Source organism: Cibotium barometz, chromosome 35 (genome assembly GCF_041138505.1).
Source record: "Cibotium barometz isolate CiBa-2024 chromosome 35, ASM4113850v1, whole genome shotgun sequence".
Classification (NCBI taxonomy): Eukaryota; Viridiplantae; Streptophyta; class Polypodiopsida; order Cyatheales; family Cibotiaceae; genus Cibotium; species Cibotium barometz.
The window spans coordinates 8308940-8334316 of record NC_141080.1 but is presented as its reverse complement, the minus strand read 5'-3'; the positions used below and the strand labels follow the sequence as shown (position 1 = coordinate 8334316).

General features: G+C 39.0%; 2 long non-coding RNA genes across 14 annotated transcripts in view; one reads left to right on the top strand and one right to left on the bottom strand.

The window, feature by feature from the left end:
- The window catches only part of LOC147618105 (uncharacterized), a 118385-nt gene that overhangs the window by 48739 nt on the left and 44269 nt on the right, over positions 1 to 25377 (top strand). For 9 of the 12 annotated variants that reach the window (XR_015262177.1, XR_015262174.1, XR_015262178.1 and 6 more), the window contains exons 3-4: positions 13042 to 13100; positions 13206 to 13326. The exons of 1 other annotated variant lie outside the window; for it this stretch is intronic. This is a non-coding gene — a long non-coding RNA (uncharacterized LOC147618105). Of the gene's footprint in view, positions 1 to 3483; positions 3585 to 3921; positions 3975 to 13041; positions 13101 to 13205; positions 13327 to 25377 lie in introns of all 12 variants that reach the window. 2 more of the 12 variants (XR_015262169.1, XR_015262175.1) reach the window with 2 other exon arrangements.
- Positions 7545 to 8634, bottom strand: LOC147618106 (uncharacterized). 2 transcript variants are annotated; one of them, XR_015262140.1, is made up of 4 exons: positions 8306 to 8634; positions 8093 to 8158; positions 7748 to 8020; positions 7545 to 7667 (listed from the first exon to the last, which is right to left on the bottom strand). It is a non-coding gene; the product is annotated as an uncharacterized LOC147618106 (long non-coding RNA). The 2 variants fall into 2 exon arrangements; XR_015262141.1 differs by lacking the exon at positions 8306 to 8634 and having other exon boundaries at positions 7748 to 7852; positions 7955 to 8020; positions 8093 to 8215.

The following is a 25377-nucleotide window of genomic DNA, read 5'->3' as shown; positions in this document are numbered from 1 at the left end:
AGAGAGGGAGAGCTTCAATTCCTTGTTGTAAGAAAACACACATACACAAGAGAGTGCAAGACATAAGAGAGATGGACACACATACACAAGAGAGTGCAAGACATAAGAGAGATGGATGGCTGAATTTTTCTTCTTCTCTTCTCTACAATATTCTAACTAAAGATAAGCATACATACATAAATGGTAAGTTCTGTCATACAATAACATACAAATGGGAGGTCCACAATGTGTATTATGGACCCAACCATAGTACTATAACTATACCATAACTCTAGTACTCCAAAGTGGCTATCACACAGTGTGTCATCCACTGGTAGCATATCAACCATAATCTCACCAACCATGCATGTGGCATAGGTGTGGAAGTTATCATCCAGGCGTGTCATCAATGTCCCCATAGCACTAGTTAAGCTTGATATCTTAACATGCTATAACTATAGGGGTTGACCAATTTGTTCATGTGAATGACTTAAAAGCATACCCTTTTGGTAGTGTCTCCCATAAGGAAAAGAGAAATATCACATAGAAATTGAAGAGGAGTCTACTCAAGGTTCTAGCCGCCGCAATGAAAATTTCTAAAACAATTGTCCCATCTACAATAAAAAATGTGAGTTTGTCCAAAAGGACTACGGATTGTTTTGCTACTTGTAGCTTCTCCTTGTGAAGGAGGACATACATGACATAACATAAGATATGACATCCAAGAAGAAGAAAATGAGACCAAAAGATTAGGAAACAATAGACCTAGTTATGCGAAGAATGAATTTTAGTTGTTGGATATTGAGACTCGAAGAAGAAACATTGGTCAGGCTAGAGGAGGAGAGCAACATGGTAGAGCTTTTGGGCCTTCCAACACCAATGCTTCCCATGTTCACTATAGGCAATTCCCAATATGTGCTTTAATTAGATATTCAATCTTTCTTTTACATTAGGGAAGACTATTGCCTTGCAATTATTGCATAGAATCTTGAGGTAGAAAAAAATTTTGTCTAGTAAGAAGAGATTGATAAGTACCTCCTTATCCACTCAAATGTTAAAAACACCAAGTTCCTTGGTGCTACAGAAACTCTAGCAATGACTTTTAGATATGTTAACATGCATGAATCAGGTGGGATGCTCACTAAGGAGGAGTTTCAAAATATACAAAGAAGACTCAAGATTTCTGACATGGGGAAGAATGTTGAGCGGGGTGAATCCTCAGTGTCAAGGGAGAGTGCCTCCTTAACAAGTTTGTGGAAACAGAAGTTTCTTATTGTTATTGTGCTGATGAAAATCAAAAGGTACATATGAATAAGTCTGTTTTGTGTTGTAGGATCACTAGATCGACGGAATTATTTTATTTCTTGTGTTACATCTCTTTGTTTATAAAGATGATTTTATTGATCAAGGCAAAGGGAAACACATTGTCGAATTTGGAAGGGATTCTGCGGCACCGGTGACCTATCTGCCGGTTTTGAAGTTTCCACAATTCCTTGTTTATCACCACAAGTTCTATCATGAAAATGTAACCTTACCCCTTTCTACTTTAAGGATGCTATCCAGATATCTAGGCAAGTTTGGAATGTTGGAGCTATATATATCACACCCTAACTTGACCTAAATTTCACCTATATATACAAACTCATATTCAATATGAACTAGTCTTTTTTTGGGAGCATATATGTTGTAACTCTCTTCCTGCATCTCTCTCTCTGAGTCACTCTGTCCATATCTCTTCGTGTTCGTGTATTTTTAACATGGTATGAGAGCATCATCGATCTTGGTATTTTGAAGAGAAGAGAAAGGAAGTATTAATTGTGTTAATTCTATTCATATGCATGTTCTATGTTTCATTCAACCTCTTATTCATGTTTTGTAGAATTCCAGTGATTAATCACTATTAACAAGTTTATGCAGATCCTTGGATGGTCGATCTGGACCACCCTATCTTATCCTAATTGGAATTGTATTATAGAAATGCAATTGGTGCCAAAAGTTTTGGTGTGTGCACGGTGTCACAAGCTTTCTACAGAGTTAATTGGTTTATGAATCTGATATTCCTATCAAAAGTTATGTTGTTCCAGGTAAACAACACTTAAAACTGAAAAACAGGCAACATCCAACTCATATGGTAAATTCTGAGTATTTGCTCAGCTTCATTGGAATTCGGAGTTGAAAGTTATGAAGCTTTTCGTGTAGCAGACTTTTGCTCATTTTTCGTGTGCTACACGCTTTTCATGTTTTAATAAAAAAATAGCCAATTTTTGGGCTCGTCCACATCTCAAAATAGTATTGCTCCAACTATTTTTGGAGTTACTTTCTTATTGCATATCATGTTTCATCTATTTTTCGGGTACTCCTTTTCATCACCACTTGCTTTTTGTAACTCGTAAATCACGTTCTATATTTGACGAGTTCATTGCCACTCGCTTTTCGTGCACATATCTCATATAACTTTCAGGGTCCTCCTTGTTTATGTTCTCGTTTCTTGGTTTGCAAATTCTGTGATCTTGTTTTATACATATTCTCACAATCCAAGATGACAGCTTCTATTCTTGTTAATGGTTTTCCATTTGGTCAACGATTTGTTCCCTTGTTTCAAGGCCAAGGATTTCCCCAATGGAAGGCTAAGATGATGTTGATACTTGAAGGTGACGATCTTTCTGATATTATTTTGGGCAATCTTGTCTGTCCGTCCCAACCTATTGATGCCGAAGAGAATAACGCTCTTATTATTGTTGGTCCTATTTGTGAGCAATGGCAAACTGATTACTCAAATTGGATCTGTCGGGGTGATAAAGCTGCTCGTCTTATCTGCTCTTCATGATTCTCGTATGCTAGATGTATTCAATCTTCCTACTTTTCATGATATATGGCAGTGTCTTCTTACTACTTTTGAGAAGAAATTAGTGAGTGATAGAAATTCTTTATCTTCGTAATCTCCTAAACAATTTACAATGTAAAATTGATACTCTTATGACTTCGCATGTTGAATCCTTTAAAGACATCGTCAATCAACTTGCAATCAACTTGCTGCTACTACTGGTGCTCCTATTACACAAAATTAGTTGGTTACAAATCTTCTTCATATGGTCAAGGATCCTTCATATGATAATATTGTCACTATTTTGTCTAACAAGGATGGCATTGATTTTGACATTACTTGTATTTCTCTCGTTGAATATTCTCAATGACATGAACATCATACGGATAATTCTGACATTGTTTTGAATACACAAGAAGCTGTAGATTTTGAAACAGCTTATATTGCTCGTAAGCATTCCTTTTTCGCGTTTTATTTGTGGTGGTCACTCTTATCCAGGTGGAAATTCTTCTCGACTTTCCTATCCCAATAAACATTGTTCCTATTGTCACAAGAATGGTCATACTGTCTATCTGATTAATGAGTACATCAATATAATGAGAAACATGGCATTACCACCAAGCAACCTCGTTCGAATTCCTCCTAAAATTTTACTCCTTGTGACTATTGTGGTTGTACAGATCATCCATCTCATCGTTGTTTCAAAAGGTGATATGATCAAGATCGCAATCGCACATATGCTGCTCAACATATAAGTAGTGATGAACATACTCATCAGGAGGTAAAATGTGTTCATCATGATATTTCTCCTACAGCAGCAGAAAGCGTACTTCTTGTTCGGGATGGTTCTCTTTTTATTGTTGATTTTGGTGCTACTAGTAATATGACTTACCAATCTCAATGGCTTCATAATTATCATGCTCTTCCAATTAAGAAATTGGTATATCTTGTTAATGACACTACTTGTATGGTCATGGGTGTTGGTGATCTATGTCTTGGCACCATTTCCTCTACCAGAATATTACAAGGAGTTTTGCATGTTCCAGATCTTCAAAGGAGTCTTATTTCTATTGCCCGGCTTGTTGATCTTAGTCCTTTTGTTGGTTTTGATCATACAGAGTGTCGGATTGAGAAGAATGGGCATACTATCGTAGTAGCTCCTTGACACGTGGTAATCCGTTTGAGCTCTCTTTGAATGATGATGTTGTAAATATTGTTACTGCTCTAGGAGATCTTGATCGCAAGTTATGGCATCATCAATTTGTTCATTTGGATTTTGCAAAACTTCTTGACATTCATCGTCGTGATCTCATCAGAGGTATGGATCTTAAAGCTTGTCCTCATATGGGCATCTATGAGTATTGTGCTCTTGGCAAGCATTATCGAGATAACCTTCTCATATCTCTACCTCTACACATTCATATGACCTTTTAGATATCATTCATGCGGATATTTGTGGACCTTTTCTCACTATCATTATTTAATTACCTTTTCTCCCTCCAAATCTCACTATCGTTATTTAATTACCTTCATTGATGATTTCTCTCATTTCACATATGTTTTTCTCTTGAGGCATAAGTCTGAAGCCTTATCCATATTCAAGCAATATCAGAAAGTAGTTGAACTTCATACTGGTCACTCTATCAAGACTCTCCATAGTGACAATGGTGGAGAATATATTTCAAATCTCTTCGATGACTATTGTATTGAACAAGGAATTCATCTCATGAGTTCACTGTTCCATATTCTCCCTCAACAAAATGGCATTGCAGAGCGTAAGAATCGAACCATCCTTAATGCTATAAGATGTATGCTTATTCATTCTGGATTATCTAGGAGCTTTTGGACTGAAGCAGCTCATACAGCAATCTTTTTTCAAAATCATCTTTCCACAACTGCACTCGTTGGTAAGATTGTCATTACAATTTGGACAAGGAAAACTCCTTCTGGGTCACATTTTCACACCTTTGGATGCATTACTTATATTCACGTGCCAAAAGAAACGTGAAAAAAGTTAGATCCTCCTAGTTTGAAAGTTATATTTATTCGATATTCTGATAATTCCAAAGGATACAAAATTATGATCCTACTTCTTAGAAAGTCATCATCAGTTGTGATGCTATATTCAATGAACGATCGATGGGAGGTATATGGTCTAGTAAGGATTCTGATGATACACAATCCTTACTCTCTGCTTTTCCTTTTCTGTTTGATGATCATTGTATCTCTTAAGATGTTGTACATCCTTCTTCTCCTATGAAGGATTTTGAAGACCCTATGAAGGATTCTAGTGATAATCTTGATATATACATTGATCTTTCCATTGATATTGAACATGGTTCAAATCATGTCTATGATGATAGTTTTGGTGATGATATGAATGCTCATAAAGATCCAGCAACTTATACAGAAGATATCTCTTCTCCACAAAGGATCACTGGTAGGAGGCTATGCAAGAAAAATATGATTCTTTGATTTCCAAAGGTACATGGATTCTTACTGATTTGCCTCCTGACCGTATTCCTATAAAGTGCAAATGGGTATATAAAACAAAGACAAAGGCTGATGGATCTTTTGATCAGTTCAAAGCTTGTTTGGTTGCAAAAGGATACTCACAAGTTGCAGGTGTTGATTATCATGATAATTCTTCCCTTTTGTTCGCATGACTAGCATACGTGTTCTTTTGGAATTTGCTACTCATTTTGATTTGGAGATTCATCAAATGGATATGAAATTGCTTTTCTCAACGGTGATCTAAAAGAAGAGATTTATATGGAACAATTAGAAGGATTTTCAATTCTTGGCAAGGAACATCTTGTGTGTCGTCTTCATTGTGCTCTTTATGGTTTAAAGCTGGCATCACGTTCTTGGTATATCAAAATTGATCTCTTCCTCACATCGAAAAGGTTTATCTCTTGTTTCTCTGATCGTAAAAGGTATTCTATTTATTATTCTTGCTCTATACGTTGATGATACCATACTTGTTTCCAATAATCTTGACTTTATGCAACTCATAGAGAAGATTTTGTCATCATCTTTTGAGATGGTGGATCTTGGTGAGATTAACTCTTGTCTTAGTATTCATGTTCGGCGCTATCGCACGCCAGAAAGGTATCTTGTTTCTTTGTCAATTAAAATTCATGAAGATTATTAAAAAGCTTGGTATGGTCAATGCTCATTCAATAAATACTCCATGTCTTGTAATCTCCACCAAGTATATAGCTACGACTCATGACAAAGCATCAACCCCACATCAACCTTATGCTAATCTCATTAGATGTTTACAATTTGTTGGCTTACACACCCGACCAGATATTCTCTTTGCACGGGGACTAATTTCTTGGGGCAACTTCTTGCTTCTCCTTTTGTTGGGCATTGGACTACAACCAAACGAGTCCTTTAATATTTAAAAGGCACTAAAGACTTTGGACTCATCTATCGCCGCTAACAAGAATCCTCTCCCTCAAATTCTTTATGTCTTCTTGGTTATTCAGATGTTGATTGGGCAAGTTCTCACTTGTCTATTGGATGTATAAGTGAAAATTGTTTCATTGTTAATGGTTGCTTAATTTCTTGGGCTAGCAAGAAACAACGTTGTCCTGCAGTCTCTAGAACCGAATTTGAGTAGGTGGTTGCATATTTAGCAGCTCGTGAAATGGTATGGCTTTGTCAATTTCTTGTTGATCTTGGACATCCATTATCGTCAAGTACTCCACTTAGATGTGACAATCAAAGTGCCATTAGTCTTGCCAAGGATTATGTTCAACATAGCAAATCCAAGCATATTGCTATTCATTATCATTGTGTTTGACATGAAGTGAAGAAAGGATCATTAATGATTGAGCATTTCCCCACAGATTAGATAATTGCAGATATATTCACCAAAGGACTGAGTGAAGCTGGATTCACATCATTACGTGGAGAACTTGGAGTTATTGTAGCTTCATGCTTTGGAGATTAATACTTTTCACATGCACACCTTGAATAATTAAACTTTGTACAAAATGTATTTTTGTATCCTTGTAGATACTCTTTCACATCACACATATTAATCTTTTGTATATGATATGTATGTATAGGGGCTTGGGTTTTTCCCTTGTACTCCCCAAGGGTTTTTTTTTTCACTCGCAGAGCTAGAGACCTTTGTTTCAGTAGGGATGTTGGAGTTATATTTATCACACCCTAACTTACCTAGATCTCACCTATATACAAACTCATAATCAATATGAACTAGTCTTTTGGGAGCGTATATGGTGTAACTCTCTTCCTCCCTATCTCTCTCTGAGTCACTCTGTCCATATCTCCTCGTGTTCATGTATTTCCAACATAGAATACCATGGAATTGCGGCAAAGTCATGTTTTTGGAGAAACAGGCTACTTTGCACATCTTTGGTCAGGGACCTAGAACTTATGCCTTTAGAAGTAGCTATTATCTAACATATACAACATATGCACTTTCTTTGGCATAAGGGATTGAAGTGTGCTTCAAGATTATGGAAAACACAAATGATTGAGATATCAAAAGCTTGATATTTCTCCTAGACAATGTAAATGATGAGCCATCTTCCAAAAGAAGAAGCTTTTAAGTTGTAACATGTACTTGCTTTCTTTTCAATATATCATGTAGCATTTTTTGAGTTTGTAAACAATGGCTAGAGAGAGAATGAGTAGAATAATTTCATTGCTTTTGTAATACAAGTTCAAAAAGGAGTCTTTTTTCCTAATAGTATAACTGCATATAGGACATAATATGCAGGTCATAATTTTTTAGAGACATGAGTTTTTGGTTGTGGTAATGCTTCTCCTCTTGTTTTCTTCCTTCCCTTTCCTAGTGTGAAATGCACCTTATCTTTTACGATATCACCTATGGTTCCAAGACTATTTTAATATCAACAATATATTAATTAATAATATTCAGATTGCCAAAATATGTTTCAATCCTACCTTCAGTAGATGCATTCTTGGGCCACTTCTTACTCTTCATGGCATGTACCATCTCACCTCATGGGCAATCATCATGTCCGTCCACATCCTTTATCTGCACAATCCCTGTTTGATGAAACAAGACTTTTCAGCAGTTGTTGGAATTTATGAGGTGTAACATCATTTTAGAGCTAAGATAAGAACGACTATATATCTGATAGTACTCACCTTCTTGGCACTGCTCTTCAAACATATTGGCTTGTTGCGTTAACTCACATAGCGATAATTGGTTATCTAAAAACACGCTTGAATTCATTATACTCCAAATAGTTTGACAAAGACACGGATGTCCAAAATGTAGCTTACCTGCAGAAAACCTTGACTCTATTCTTGCATCATCGATTTTCATTTCATCCCCACTCTTGCGCTCCTCTACAATGCACCCCAAGTTATTTAGTGTGTGGGATGTAAGGCACGATGTCATGGGAAGTGGGGCTAGTTAGCTATTTTTGGAACTAGTGGCTTGATGATGAGGAGCTTAGTTTTGAGCTAGTTAATTGGTTTGAAAATAGACGGTACCCAGGTTCTTGCCACTGCTCTCCGAACTTCTTAGCATGGGGCGTCAATTCGGCTTGTGATACTTGATTGGCTGAAAATACACTCAAATTTGTTATTCTCCAAATAATTCGACAAAGACACTAGTGTCCAAAATGTATTTTACCTGCACACAACCTCGATGGTCTTCTTGCATCATCAATTTTTGTTCCATCCTCGCTCTTGTCCTCCTCTTCAATGCACTAGTTATTCAGTGCTAGAAGTCATGTGAAAAAGCATGATGGCATAGGAGCTAGCTAGCTAGACAAGGATCTAGTTAGTTTGTTCTAAACTTGTTAACTAGAGAAGGAGGCAGTTAGCTTGAGACCAACAAGCTAGATAGGTGGTTTAGGATCTAGTTAGTTTTTGTTCTAAATTTGTTACTAGAGAAGGAGGCAGTTGAGACCAAGCTAGATAGGTGGTTTAGGAACTTGTTAGCTGGAGGAGGACCTAGTTAGCTTCATCACAAGCTAGATAAGTCGTTTAGGACCTTGTTAGCTAGAGGAGGAGCTAGTTAGCTGAAGAAGGAGCTAGTTAGCTCGAGCCCAAGCTAGATAGGGTTTTTAGACCTTGTTAGCTAGAGGAGGAACTAACTAGCTCAAGCTGAAGCTAGACATGTTGTTTAGGATCTTGTTAGTTGGAGGAGGAGCTAGTTAGGTGAAGAAGGAGCTAGTTAGCTCACCCAAAGGAACTTCTTTACTTGTTGCACCCTTAGCACCAGAGGGAAGAACCCAACTCTATAGCCAACGTTTATCATTGGCTCAAAATTTCCCACTACATTAATACATATGGATGTTTCCAATATAGGAAAAATATCTATGCATGCCAAAACACAATCGACACATGAGATAATGTCCTAAACTTCTTGCACTTGAGTATATGGCTTCACAATCACTTGCTTTTCACAAATTTCAGCAAGTGTGTTGTCCTTAAGGATACCCTCAATGAACTCAGAAAGCCCCACATAATCATAGTCCATGCAATGACCAAAAGCTTGAGTGAACGGGTAACCTCTTTTATCCCTTTTGATATGCAAATCTTTCAACATGAGTTCAAACATTCATTTCTATCTTGTCTAGCATCGCATCTCCAAAAATGTGAAAAACATACTTCTCATTAGCAAGGACGTGGCTTCTTAGCTTCTTGTCAATACATCAAGAACATTTGGATTCAAAAAAGATCCCTCTACGAAAAGTCATGTCGTCATCACTTTTCTAGGAAAAGGGGAGCCATGGTGAACCGTATGTATCTTATATCAAAACCCCCATATGTGACATACCATTGGAAAATCCCTTGAAAATAATATTCTAACACTATAACACAATGGAGGCATATCTGGGTAAGATTTGATGAATTAGTAGCCGGGTGCATACCGCCTAGGCATTGTACAATAACTTTTTTTTATTGCTCTATAGTTTTTTTCTCAGCGTGATACTAGCTCGACTACTTTCATGGATACTATCTCGACTATTGGCCCAATACTAGCCATGCGTAGCCTGACTAATAGTTAGGATAGTAGCTAGGGTAGTAGCACACTAGAAAAAATCTTGAAAATGGTTTGAAACTGGGTACACTTTTCTCTTGCTTCCTATTTTTCTTTCTTCCTTTTAAGAACACATGGCAATAATCTTCCTGCACCTCAATCCTTCATCTTAATCCCTTCACATCCATTCCTTCAATCTATCTCTTCATCCTCAACCTCATCTCCTTCGTATACCCCTCATATCTCTCCTTTCATCAAAAGCTCATGCATAAGCCCTCTTTCTTCTCTCACTCAAGAATGTGCTAAAAGAGAACATATGTGTTTACATGAAGGATTAATGTTAAGATTATGCATGTCAGTAGGGTTAGTGCCATTTACCAATATTTAGGTATGCTATTGCCTTGCCTTTCCACACGACTTGCTTCTTCTCCTAAACCGGTTTCGCTTATCCTCTTCTTTATAAAAATAAGTATGGCATGTGTGATATGTGTGGCTCGGCTTGTTTTATCTCACATTTTTTTTTAACACGATATTTTTACATGACTACTACAATCCTCTCCTCCACATAAGGTGAGTAACATCTCTAATGCTCTTTTTTTTTAAAAAAAAATATCTAATGCGCTAATGCTCTTTGCCTTTTCAAAACAATCTCTAGTATGTGTTTCTTCGTAAGTGTTTTAAGGAGCTCACCATCTTGTGCACTCCTCTCTAATCCCACTCAACTTGTTAATTCAGGTTGGTGCTCTCTGCTGTTTTTAATTCATGCATTATTGGCACCCTTGTATGTGGGGGGTCATTTTTTTGTGTAATTTTAGTCTCTATTTATGCTCTATGTCTATGTTTTATGTGTTTTATGTAGAATGCATACTCAATGTATGCAAGCATAGAGCATACACATGCATTTTTGTATGCATAAATAGATCTTTCAAGCTCTATTTATGCATACGTAGGCTGTATGTATGCTCCATGTATACATATAATCTATGTATGTAAGAAAAGAACATACATATGCTCTCTTGTATGCATAGCAAATCTATGTATAAGGCATTTATGCATACGCCTAATGCTTAGGCTTTATACATAGGCTTATGTAAAAATTCTATGCATAAAGGATATGTATGTAAGAAAAGAACATACATATGCTCTCTTGTATGCATAGCAAATCTATGTATAAGGCATTTATGCATAAGCCTAATGCTTAGGCTTTATACATAGGCTTATGTAAAAATTCTATGCATAAAGGATTTGCGCATAGTCTTTAAATACATAAGCCTATGTGTAAAGCCTTTATGCATAACCATTAAGCTTTAATTACTATGAAATAAGAAGAAACCATTAGATGACTTAATTATTATGCGTTAAGAAGTAAGTTTTAGGCAATGCATAAGAGATTTAATCTCTTATGCATAAGAGCCTCTTAAATGAATTATCATGCTGAAGATCTTATGCACAGGAGCTTAAAGCTCTTAAGCATAACGCATAAGATTTCAATGCTCTTATGCATTATGCTTAAGAGCTTCACGTTCTTATGCTTAAGAGCTTAAAGCTCTTATGCATTATGCTTGAGAGCTTTAGGCTATTATGCCTAATGCACCATGCATAAGAGCTTTAAGTTCTTTTGCATTGTCCTCCTTAAGAACTTCAAGCTCTGATGCATAAAGCATAATGTATGAGAGATTTATACATAAGCCTAATATGAATAAGCCTATGAATAAGCAATATAAATAAAGCATGCATACTCTATATATACATTGTAGGTATGCATAAAGTATAGCACATAGATCATGCATACTCTATGTATGCATAAAGCATACACTGTGCTCTATGCATATTGATCATAGGGTTAGTTTATTCTCATAGAATATGCATAAAGCATACTCTCTATGCTCTATGCACATTCCTCATAGGGTTAGTTTAGCCTTTCTTATTTGTACCCTTGTTTTCTACTAAGATTTAGGGTTAGTTATGTGAACAAGCTCTATGCATGCGTAAAGCATGGATGCTCTATGCATACTCTAGGCATGCATAAAACATAGAGAATTCATACTCTATATATCAGGGATTTCACTGACGTAAACGAGAACATGTTAATAACATATGTTAATAACACAAAAAATCTTGTGATCACATGTATATTCACAAAGCTTTCACAAGGGCCTCAAAAAATTATCTTTGTCGGGCATAAAAAATCTTCTTAGGTGCCACTGACCTGCTATTATGTGAAGATGGTAACATGAGAACATGTGAATAGCTTATTCCCATGTGTAGCCAAGCTTTTAAGGGGTTCCCAAATGGCAAGTGACCTGTTATTTTGTGAACGGTAACATGAGAACATGTGAATAACTTGTTCACATGTGTTATTATCACAAAAAATCTTGTGATCACGTGAATATTAAATCCCTGCTATACATGCATAAATCATACTCTATGTCCTATGCTTAATGTATGTCATTCTCATTGCTCTATTCTTTATGCATAAAGCATACTTTATGCTCTATTCTCTATGCTCTATGCTCGATGCTTGATGCATAGATCACACTACATACTCTATGATCTATGCCCTATGATCGATGCATGTCACACTCCATGCATAGATCATAGAGAATACTCTATGCTCTATGCTTAATGCTCTATGTATACTCTAGGCATGCATAAACCACAGAGTATAGAACATGAATACTCTATGCATGTATAAATCATACTCTAGGCTCTATGCATGCATAAACAGAAATATATATACTCTCTACATGCACAAAGAGTATTCTACCTAATCCTATGAGCAATATGCATAGAGCATGCATACTTTATGCAAATAGAAGGCATGCATAGAGCATAGAGTAGAGAGAATAGTCTATGCATTAATAAAGCATACTCTATACATGACTAGAGTTTAGAATTTCCTTGTTTGTATCCTTGGGTGCTAGGGTTTAGGGCTAGTTACGTAAACAAACTCTATGCATACATAAAGCATACTCTATACTCTATATACTCTATTCTCTATGCATGCATGCATAGAGAATAGAGTATATACTCTATATACTCTATACTCTATATACTCTATTCTCTATGCATGCATGCATAGAGTATGCATAGTCTATGTATGCATACTCTATGCTCTATGATTTTATATGTAGAGTATGCATGCTCATATACTTTTTGCATAGAGAGTATGCATAGAGTCTATGACAGATAGTCTTATCCATAGGAGTTTCAAATATTTATGTTTATACATGAGCAGATAGCAAACAACTTGTACTGTGATGTTACATGTGAAGGAGTATATACCCAACAATCTTTGTAAGTATTTTACCTCAAATTGTATCTTATCTTTTAAGAAATAAAGATTACCTGATCACAACATAAAATGAGTGTTTATTTGTTTGTATGTCTTGTATCTTGTAGCAATGGAGGACCACACCCTTTGAGGATGAATCTCTGATTTCATAGTACAATAGGGTCTCTTTAAAAGGGTACAAGAAGAAGGATGGATTATTATTTGTGGGGGCCTTACTTAGCAAGTATGGTAAGTAAATATATTACTAAACCCATAACCTCTTTGTTTTTTCTAAATTGCTTTTCACTTGTATCAGTTTATTGTGTTTTAGGATCATGTTATTTCAATTGTATTAACCCTAGTCACTTTATATAGACTAGTTTGGTAGCCTTTGTTCATCATAGTAAACTCATTGTGTTCAAGCACTCTTGTGAAAGAAATCCCAAAGTGTGCCTTGATCAGCAAAGACCCTTATGTAGAGCACATAGATGGATAGAAAACCATTAGTTTGTAATAGTAATTTATAAGCAACAATATTGGCAGCCTTTGTTCAGTAAGTTCATTGTGTTCATCAAGAACTCTTATAGGCAAGAAATCTCCAAACTTTGCCTTGATCACCAAAGCTTCTTATATGGAGCACATAGATGGGCAGATAACCATTAGTTTGTCATAACAATTTATAAGCAATAATATTGTTTATTCTCCACTCCTTTCTACAATACAGTGCTTTGTATTATGAAGATCATGCTTTTCATATTATGTTTTCTTACATGATATAAGAGCTTAGGATTTAGGCAAAGTTTAATTTGGAATTTTTTTATTTGAAAGAAGATTCTGGGAGATGGCCCACAACCTACAAATAACATAGATGCTATTGTTCATCCTCCATCATTTGGTGATGGGAAGTTGGCTAAGACAAATTACACTCTCTAGAAGTTCAAGATTATGTTTATTCTTGACTCGTATGAGTTATGGGAGACCATAATAGGGGTTGATGCAGAGCGAGATCCTACTATAGACTTAATAGATCTATCCACTACAACAATTTCCTTTGATTCTACTCTCACTTTGGTGTGGAGGTGATAGAATGTAGATACATCATGTGCCATCATCCCACCAACATCATTGCTTTGGTGATGAGACCGGGATTCAGTATACTGCCACAACTTCTGAAGCATGGCAAGTTCTTACGAAAAACTATGAGTAATCAAAAAGGATATAAAACATTGAGAATTAGTTTATAGTAGAAAGTATTCTAGAGGAGAAGCATAAGAGAAATTCATACCGCAAAAGAACCTATAAGATTAGATGGTGGGGGAGAGGATCACCAAGACTAGTGAAGAAGTGGCACGCATGTGCATCATATATTGTTACCTCTACAGTATGACATTTTGGTCACTGTTAAGGAAACCCTACCCTAATGTGTTGTGGGAAGTTGTCTATCCACCCACTGAGCTCGAGCATGGCTCAAGAGCTCCACCATAGCTGCTTGTCACCGCTGTCCTCCTGCCAATCCAACGGTGATGCAAGCTCTCTCGTGAAGATCGTGTGGGACCTCTCGCGGGAGAGGATTACGTTGGTTAGCCTAATCACTAACAAAAGAGAGAGAGGCAAAGAAAGAGAGAATAAGAGATTAGTGTTACAAGAGAGAGGGAGAGAGAGAACACTCCACTTCTATTGCACAAATGGGAGAACGAGTTACAAACAAGAGAGAAATTGGCTTTTATAGTTCCAAGCCTTTTCCCAATAGGCCGCCCAGGAGGAGTAAGGAAACCCGAGGTACCCAAAACATAGCTATAAGGCTTTTCTTTATGGTTTGGTCAACTGATCAAGATCCTCTTGTCTATCCTTTGAAGCTTAATACTTGAGAGCATCTTTAGGGCATTTCCCTCATCAATTGACAGGATTTACAATATAGCATGGGTGCCCATTACATGTGTGCAGACATAATTGTCATAGGAATGTGTTCACCAATATTAACAAACTCTCCTTCGTAAAGTCAAGCTTGTCCTCGTGATCGGTGAGGGGTTGTCGAGGCACACAGGGAAGTATCGCACTTGGTTCGTTCTCTTGTCTCTACGAAAATTAGAGGAGGTGTGGGAGTTAGTAAGATGGAAAGAAGTTAGTGGAGTACTAGTGGTTTAGTATCCAGTTAGTCGTATGGGCTCTTATAAGTTTACTTTTTTATATTTGTCCAGTAGTACTATTTATTTTATTTTTGATATTTTTTTCATTTTTAATCACCTTTGTGGTAGGACATCCTTATTAGGGGAGTTAGAGTTCTTGAATGAGTAGACTAGCATGGAATACTTAATGACCAATATCCCAATGGTAGGTGGTATGATTAAAGAGGAGTCAGTAAAACAATGGGGTTATTAAGCAAGTGTGGCGAGGGAGAAATTCTAGAGGCATAAGGAGGCAACATGCATGGAGACTGCTTGCGCTCTGAGATGTTGTATGTCGTTGGTGATGTTAATGAAGCTCTAAAATCTTTCTCAAGACACTGTGATGGGTATCATGGCTTCCATGGATGTTGAGTCATCAGGTTGCGGTGTTCTCTCTTTTTTTCTTTTTATGCTTTGTTGTCTTCTGTCATTGGAGCTCTGGGATCCTATGTGGATAGGAGTGGTAGTCTATGTTGAGGATCTATAGGTGTTGAGATGAAGAAGAAGTTTTGGGTAGGATTGAATGAACGCAATTATTCGGGTGCAGTAGGGGTGATTAAGAAGATCTAGAGGATCGGTCATACCATGGACCAGGCCCACCATGGTCCCCCCATCTAGAGATTTACCTAGATGGCTATCGATGATGAAGCTTTATGCGGTGTGTACGTATAGGACAGAGCCCAGTGGGATTTGTAGGTGTTGTGCATGGGCTAGGGAAAAAGATTTGCTCGTGGACCTAATCACCTAGAGAATCAGTTTTATTTGCTCGTGGACCTAATCACCTAGAGAATCATTTTTATTTGCATGTGTTTATTGGTCAGCACCCCTAAAAAGGGTTTTGTACTGAGTGGGCCATGTGGCTAGAGTTGTGAGCTTACCTTTGAGTTTATCTTTGAGTGGTTGGATAAGCTTAGCCATGTGTAGTAATTCCCCTTGTGGTTTGGTGACAAAGTCGAGGGGCAAGGTGGAGTTTCATGGATGAGGATCAGTGAGTTGAAAGGGTTGGGAAAATGGAGAGTTGAAGTGCCCCCATGGGTTGGGTGTGCACAAGTCTAGAGACTTTTGTCGAGGAGGAGAGAACTTGCCTTCCCTTTGGTCACCAAACCATCTTTGTCGATTGGACAGGTACTCGCGTGGTGGGTGTGGTTTGGGCAAACGAGTGAGGGGTATGCCTTGGGAGCCAAATGATGGAATTGCCATCATGGAATCCTTGGGCTTCTAAGAGACATTTGGGCACCCAGTGCTGTCGAGCGAGGCTTCTGGCTTTTTTGTCATTGAGGCTTTGAGCTATGAGGTGGTTGTCGAGTAGAGGAGAAGCTTTTAATTGTGGCTTGGGGAGCCACATGTGTGTCTTGCCTTCATGGAAGCCTTGTGCTTTGAGCACATTGGTAGCCACTCAACATTGTGAGCTTCACTATGATTGGGGTTGCCAAACCCGTGGTTGTGGGACCTTTTGTCTCAGCCTCTTGGGGAGTTGTTATGGTGGATGAGCACAAGAAACATGCTTGGGTAGCTAGAGGTCAGTGTTGCCTTCATAGTAGCCTTGTGCTCATAATAGGTTGTCAGGAACTAGCCAATGGTGAAGCTTAGTCTTAGGGCTCGTTATTAATTGCTTAGTTGGCCTTCTACGCTTGAGTTGTAGAGATGACCGTTTGGGGATCCATAGTTTTATGTAGCCATCGTAGAATCCTTGAGTGGCTAGAAGATTCTTGGGCACCCACCATTGATTATCATGATAAAGATATGAGGTCGAGATTCTTGTAGTGTGGGTGGTCAAGGATGTAGAGTTGAGGGGCAATGTCGACGAGGACAAGGCTTGTTTTTCATTCGTGAGTGGTGTCAACAATGGCCGATCGACCGGATTTATTGAGGCATGGGGTGGGGGAATAGGGGAGACACCCCCAGTGATGAGGAGGGGGTGTGAGGGGGAAGGGCAATTGAGGGTGAGGATATGTGGATGATTTCCTTTTAGGGACAGAAGAGGACAGTGGCCTATTTGCCATTGATTTCCATGGTGGCCGTTTCTTCATGCCAATTTATTTGGTAGTGAGTGGCATCAATCCACTCTTTTTCAATGATAATCCGACCTTGGAGTGCACCTACATCTATGATATGAAATCTACACTCCAACTAGTTATTTCTAATACAAATTTTAGGAATGGAAGACCCAACACTCATTAAACGCATTTCATGTGACATTTGAATGTAAGTGTCTTCTTTTGTGAGTGTGGGTTTTCCCAGAGCTTTTTACACCTCCAAGAATATGAGATTAGTGTGGACCATAGGATATATGTGGGCTTGGCACTATTGTAGACCATTCTCGGTCAAGATTCCAATCCATATTATTGGTGGGTTGAGTTCTGGTGGTAGTTCAGGGGTAGTGAAAGACTTACCGGTTTATGTGGGGGGAGCGAGAATACCCTTTGTGGAAGCAGTTGGTGGAGGTAGAGGATTAGAGTCGATGCACTCCCCGTCGGACGGATCATTGCTACCTTAACCTAGGGAATCTTGAGGGTAGTTGTGTTGTCAACGGAGTTGATTGTACTTGTAGCGTTCTAGACCCAACTTCCTCTGAGGACAACTGCTTCTTTTATCTCACTTGTGGGAACCACATAAGACTTACAAGAAAATGGGTTAGATACATTATATACAGTTTGTATAAAAGAGCCAAGGCTTTGTATGCATTGTCCACTAGGTAAATGAACTTTAGCATGTACAGTTTTAAGAGAGGGTTTGCCCAGAGAGACCCATGTTTCCCATGGCAAAAGATTATGGCTAGACGTGAGAGACAACAAAGTGTGTTTTCTTTGCATGTTTCTACCACAGGGGAAATCTATCTAGACCCGAAGGGTGGTTGTTTCAGGTTGTGGAGTCACACTTACACTCAGGGTGTTAAGTGAGGCAATGGCTTTGTAGGGTTCATGCAGGTTCTGGCTGTTTGGGAGCACGAATTGTGTGCCAAGTTTGCGATTTGGGAGGGTGTCAAGTGTAGCAAGGATTTTAAGCCAATCGTGGTCGACTTCATCACTATTGACATAAGCGACTGTGCATGGCACCCATGCATCATCAAGGGCTTGATAAAAAGCCTCGCAAATTAAGAGATCATTGGTCCTCACGGTGGCCACAAAGTCTTTAGCAAAGGGAGATTTGGCCATGGGATATGAGTGCTAGGTATATAAATTGACCTTAAGCGTTTTAGATTGTTTGCGGAGGTAGACATGATGCAGGTTCTAGTCATGGATTAGTCGGGTTTGTCTCATGAAGGGTCGACCCAAGATGGCATCATAGGCGGCATTACGAAAGTCCATGACCACAAATGTGAGGTGGAATGTCATGTCACGAACTTTGACCGTGAGGTCATGCACTAGGCTAGAGGTTTTACAGAGTTCCCATTCGCAAGCTTGATCACCAGTTTGGTGGGATCAATTGGCCCTAGTTTTTCCCAACATGTTTATGTGAGGATGCTTACACCAGCACCTCCATCTAGGATGTCTTTGACTACATGTCCGTTATTAGGAAATGGGCAATGTTGTGTTTGTGTCATCACCTTCAAAGTTTGTCTAAGTGCATTGATGCGAATTGTTGGTGCACCTTTGGGTTGTGGGTGGTGGTGATCGAATAAGTCTAAATGATGGGGCTCAGATTCATCCAAGGAATCTGGAGCTTCCTCCTCCACATAAGCCTATAGTTTGTGTTCCATCCAATCTCGAAGGTCATTCCATAAATTTGGACTAACTTTTAACAAGGTTCCAATGGGCATTTGGTTTTGTGAGGAAAGGAAGGCAGAGAGGCTAATCAGGTCGTGTTGATGAGTATGGGCTTCTTGAGGGGTAGGGCCTTTCATAGGGTGGATAAGCAATAGTATATGAAAGTTCAATTTGTCCTTATTTGACAAGTATGAAGGATGAGAGGTGGTTGCACTAGGAGGATAAAATACTTTAGTAAATTTGGTGCGTGGACCTCATGAGTCTCTTTCGGACTCTGTGTCATTGTTGCATCGATTTGTTCGATGTGAACGTGGGATTTGAGCTTGGCCATTTTGTGGATTAAGCATTGGAGGATGAGGAGGTGCAAGAGGGGCAAAATTGTCATTTGTCAACATCATGTTGGTGAACGGATCATCCTCAACCTTGAGCATTTGTGGGAGCTCCTCCCTTACTTGGTTTAGAAGTTTAGGTTCAATGGGGGATGACACGCACTTAGGTATGGGATCAAAGGTTACAAAAATGGGTGGCGGTTCAAGTTGAGCTTGGTATTGATCTACCAATGCTTGGGCCTCCAGAAGACGTTGCTTCTCAAGGATGGCATTGGGATATGTGGCAAGCTATTTTTCCTATTTGGTGAGTTTTTGTTGGGTTGGATGGGGGGGAGTGGCAGTCTGACATGATCATTGCTCTTGGAGGAGGAGGATATGGTCCTTGTTGATGAGTTTTTCCTATTTGGTGAGTTTTTGTTGGGTTGGATGGGGGGGAGTGGCAGTCTGACATGATCATTGCTCTTGGAGGAGGAGGATATGGTCCTTATTGATCCAATGCAGATGCTAACCCGATCTTCTCCAAGGCCAACGTGCTTTTTCTTTTGGGATGTGGCCTTCTTAAGCTTGGCCTACAACCATGTGACGACATGCAATGGGATAGTAGATATCTTCCCATATTAAACGCTCACCTCATTGAGGGATCGCATGCCTTCGACTCTATGGAATGAGAAACTAATTACAAAGGGAAATCCTTATATTCCACAACCATGACATTGTAGTTACATTGGAATACGTTTCTTTTGAGGGCAATCCACCACTCTATGAGGTCCATGGCAAAGGAAACACATATGAGGTGGTTTCCCCCCCTGAGGGTGCAGCTATAGTGTGCACAAGTGGTTTAGGGTCCATGTGAGGCACTAACAGAGGGAGATGAGGCACTAGGGGTGCCTTGGTAGCACATGGGTTCCACAGGTTTAGTAATGGACCTGGTTGGAATCTTTCCATGAGCAATAGGGTGTGCCTAACGATTGGGATGGAAAGATTGGTACTTGATAAGGTGATGGTGGCACATTCTATGACTAGTCAGTTTGGGGTGGTGCCACTAGTAAGGCTTGGGGCCCGGGAGGAGAGGAATGTAACATTACAAACAAGCTTTGGGTTGTTATTGGTGTAGTGGCGAATTGCATGGAATAGCTTTCTCACATGTTGTCATCAAGAAAGATCGCCCATTTGCAGGCCTGGTGGAGAGATCCTTGACCAACATATGGTCGTCTCGTGTGAAGCCTTGGATTGTGCCAAGAGGAAAGGTCCATTAATTGCTTATCTCTAAATTTTTCCCTCTCTTCACAACACGAATCAGGGTACTTGATGTGAGCGACGTACTCGCGTAATGTTTCCTTGGTCTTTTGTTCCAATTGGAACGGTTGGATGATAGGCCCGTAGGGTGAAAATCCGAGAATGAAGGCCTCCCTCACCGCTTTGAAAGCACTTTTGTGCCGAGGGTCTAAGGATTGAAACCATTGAACGACGTTGCCTTCAAGGCTGAGTCTAAGGAGATGGACTTTGGTTGCATCGCTGGAAAATTTCAAATGCCAACAAATAGATTCGGTTAAAGACCTTAATGTGGAATACGCGACGGTCTTCAATTCCATGGCATTTTGGCAGAAGTTTGAAAATTTTTGTCCACATAGGTTTTGTATGTGATGGTGGGTGCAAGTGGTGTGACGCTCCCCTTCCTAGAGTGTGTGCTAAGTTTGGAGTGTCAAGTTGTGGCATAAGGGGAGGTGGTGCAAGGGGGGGGGTGGGAATCGATCCGTGGGGTGGATGGAGAAGAGGGTATGTGAATGTGCTCGGGGCGTCTATCCATGCAGGGGTGCATGTATGCAAGCCCCCCACAAGATGAGGGCTCTTCAAAAATCGTTTCGCCCTCCCGGCTGAGCATGTGGTATGGCGATCATATATGAATGAGCAATTGAGACAAGGGTTCCCCTGAATGAAATGGAGGCATTGGGGGCATGTAACCATGATCGAAAGGTGTTCATGGTTATGGGGAAGCTTAAAAAAACTTCAATGATGTACGCGCAAGCCTAGAATAGGAGTTTTAGCTCACTTTTGCCTTACGCGTGAATGCACCCTTAAGATTAAAAGTGGTCTTTTGAGGCATTTTATGCATGTAAAAGTGAACCTAGTGAGTCGAGGAGGCAGACCAAAAGCCCCTCTATAGATTTGGAAATTTAAGAAATTTTGATTTTTTTTAAAAGGTTTGGTATGACCGTATGCTTACAAACATATGCTTGTGGCTTTGGTGTGGAACGGTCGTGGCAAGTATGGAACCGCCATTCGATAAATTTTTTAAATTTTTTTGAAAAAAAAAGTACGCTTACAAGCGTACGCTCATGGCTTTAGTATGGAACGACCGAGGCAAGTGTGGAACGGTTGTACGGATATATATATATATATATATTTAAAGATTTTTTTGTATGGTTGTACGCTTATAAGCATATGCCTGTGAACGGCCGCGACAAGTGTGAAACAATCATATAGATTTAAAAAAAAATTAGAAAAAAAGTTTTTTTTGGTCCGACTGTATGCTTACAAGCGTACGTCCATGGCTTTACTATGGAACGATCACGGGCAAGTGTAGAACGACCGTTCGATTTTGTTTTTACTTTAAAAAAAACATTTTTCTTTTGGTATGGTTGCACGCTTACAAGCCGACGCCCGTGGCTTTAATATGGAACAATCGTACGATTTTTTTTTCTTTTTGGGAAAAAGTTTTTTTTTGGGGGGGTATGACCGTACGCTTACAAAAGCATACGCCTGCGACTTTAGTATGGAATGGCCACGGCAAGTAAGGAACGATTGTTCGGATTTTTTATAAAAGTTTTTTTGAGGTATGGCTGTACGCTTACAAGCGTACGCCTGTGGCTTTAGGATGGAACACCCGTGGAAAATGTGGAACGACCGTGGCAAGTTTGAATTTCAAATTTAGAATTTGAAATTTGAAATTTAAAATTTTAGAATTTGAAATTTGAAATTTAAAATTTTAGAATTTGAATTTGAATTTCAAATTGGAGGGGAGTGAGAGGGAGACAACTAAGATTCCCTCATCAATACTAGGTAGGTTGGAAAGGGCTAAAGTTAGAGGCCACCTCTAAATTAGTGGATTTCAACTAATTTAAAGGCACTCTAGCTTAACTAAAGATTAATTCTCTTAATCTCACTATTAATCACTCCTTAAATATCTTCTTTATCATCAAATTACTCCTAATTGGTGATGAGGAGTTTAAGAATGGGGATTTGATAGGTGGATTAGCAATGTGTATGCTAATCCAAAGACGTGATTTTTCCAAAATAATTTCACTAATTAGGTCACTAAGTAATCTACTCAAAAGAGAAAAAATTAGATAAAATCTAGATAAAATTAGTGCTAATTCTTGCTAATTAAGGTCTAATTGGAGTGAACTAAGGATAGATTTGAGATAAAATTAGTGCTAATTCTTGCTAATTAAGGTCTAATTGGAGTAAACTAATTAAGGTGTAATTGGAGTGAACTAAGGATAGATTTGAGAGTCGAGGCAAGTGTTTAGAACACTAATGCCATTACAATTAGTCTAATTGTGAACAATTAGGCTCAAATTTTTAGTTTTTTGCTCTCTTTAAGTCCACTAATCACACTAATCATGGTTAGTGATAATTAGTAAAAATTAAGAGATAGTTTATAGTTTCTTTGGTTCATTAGTGTTCTATCTAGTAATGCTAACCTACCTATGCAAAGGAATTAAGAAAACAAAACAAGATTAAGCTAAAAATTAACAAAAAGAGTCTAAGTTTAAGCAAAAATCCTCTTGATTAGGGTCTCTAACCTCCCAAATCACAACTCAAACAAGTAGTAATCCTACTCTAAACACAAAGCTATACATGAATCTTAATAAAGATATAAAAAAACAACTAATCAAAACATAAAAAACAACTAAACAAAAAATCAAAAACTACATGCCAAGGAGCCTACTTGGCATTGGGCTACGGGGACTTCGCATTTGAATTAAAGATGGCATAGACAAGAAGAGGATAGCACTCCTTGGAGCAGCACCAAAGATGTTAAGGAAATCCTACCCTAATGTTTTGTAATGTTGCCTATCCCCGTCGAGGTCGAGCATGGCTCAACGTCTCCATCGTAGCCACTCATCACCGCCGTCCTCTCAGGCAGTTTCTCTAATCCAAGGGGTGATGCAAACTCTCTCGTGAAGATCCTATGGGATCTCCGAGGAAAAGCATCGTGCTGGTTAGCTTAATAACTCAAGAAAGAGATAGAGAGAGGAAGCAAGAGAGAACAAGTGATTAGCACCAATCACTCATGAACCCTACCCCTAAGTACACCCCCCTAAGTACACCACACATGTTATATTATAGTTGCAAGAGAGAGGGAGAGAGAGAACACTACACTTCTATTGCACAAATGGGAGAATGACTTACAAACAAGAGACAAATTGGCTTTTATAGTTCCAATCCTTTTCCCACTAGGCCGCCGCCCGGGAGTAAGTGACCCAAGGCACCCAAAACATAGTTACAAGGCTTTTCTTTATGGTTTGACCAACTGACGAAGATCCTCTTGTTTGTCCTTTGAAACTCAATACTTGGGAATGTCTTTAGGGCATTTTCCTCGTCAATTGATGGGATTTACAACATAGCACGGGCGCCCATTGCATGTGTGTGGACATAGTTGTCATAGGAATGTGTTAACCAATATGTGGTTAACAGTCACCTTATCGAATATGTATATAGCTTGCCTTTAAGACTTGAGGATTTTGGCATAATGGTAGTGAAGGAGGAGGAGATTCATCCATTTTAAATCTTAAGATGGTAGTGACATTTTGGTGACCTTACTGAACATGTGAGATTCCTACCCCCTTTGCGCATCAAACTTTGGAGTGCTAAGCGGAAGTAGCAATGTCGCGCGCAGGGGCAAAGCTTCCCACTCGGTTTCTCACCCATGAATGTTCGGACAAGAGACTAATCCCTCGGTTCTTCCAAAACAACTCGGGAAAAAAACTTCCCTCGCCCAAAAAGCATAGATTTCTCTAGGAAAAATCTTCTAACGTAGTCAAGAGCCTTAACTATCCTTTGTATTCCAATTGAACCCGCGGGTCACATGGCCAGATCAAAGGAAGAACTTGCACTTGGTTCATAGTAGAGACCAACGCTTTTTTCCCCATCAAAAGAGGCACAATTGTTGATTCTTTTCCATAGAACAAGGATTATCCTATGTCTTACTTCAACTATCGTAACTTGAACAAAATTGAATTTTATTACAGGAATCCATCGATCCAACCTAACCCCATCCAATCCCATGGGTTAGCCAATTGCTCAACCACTGTATTGATATGATCCATTATAAAAATTTTGGTTATGATTTGTCCCAGTTATTAGAGAAAAGACTTCCCAGGCCCCCTAGCCAACTCTCATGCAAAAATTAAATAGACACACCACTTACGCACCCGATATGAAATTACCTTTTCTTAGACCTAACTATTTCCTAAACAGCATTGCAATAAAACCACAGTGTTTCCATCATAATCCTTCAGTGTTCCAGTTCCAAGTTCCAATTTCCAATCATTTCTTCCTCGGCGTACCTATGGCATCATTGGCAACCAGAATGCTCACCACATGCTCACTCAGGGGTCTTCAATAGTTCCTAGCCCATAGTACCTAGGAATATAATCAAGTATTCCATTCATTCCTTTCTCAATGTACATATGACATCATTGGCAACCAGAACGCTCACCACCTGCTCACTCAGGGGCCTTTTCAATAGTTCCTAGCCCATAGTACCTAGGAATATAATCGCATAAAAACCATATGGACTCTTCATTTGAAAATCAGCTAGATCAACCAATAAGATCCATGTAAAAGAGTAATGAACTCATCCGTTGAAGACCAGCAAGGCCAATCAACTAGATCCATGCCCGTGTTCTCAGAAAGCAACTCCAACTCATTTTCTTCCTCGACGTACGCGTGGGTATCTTGGGCGACCCAGAGCCCAAGCACCGTATGATCTAGCACCCTCTAGGCTTCTTCCCAGGTCACCTAGCGCTTTAGTCATAGGTCGCTTTCTTGGTTCCTCATCCACCGTATCGAAAGCTCACCATTTTAATCAAA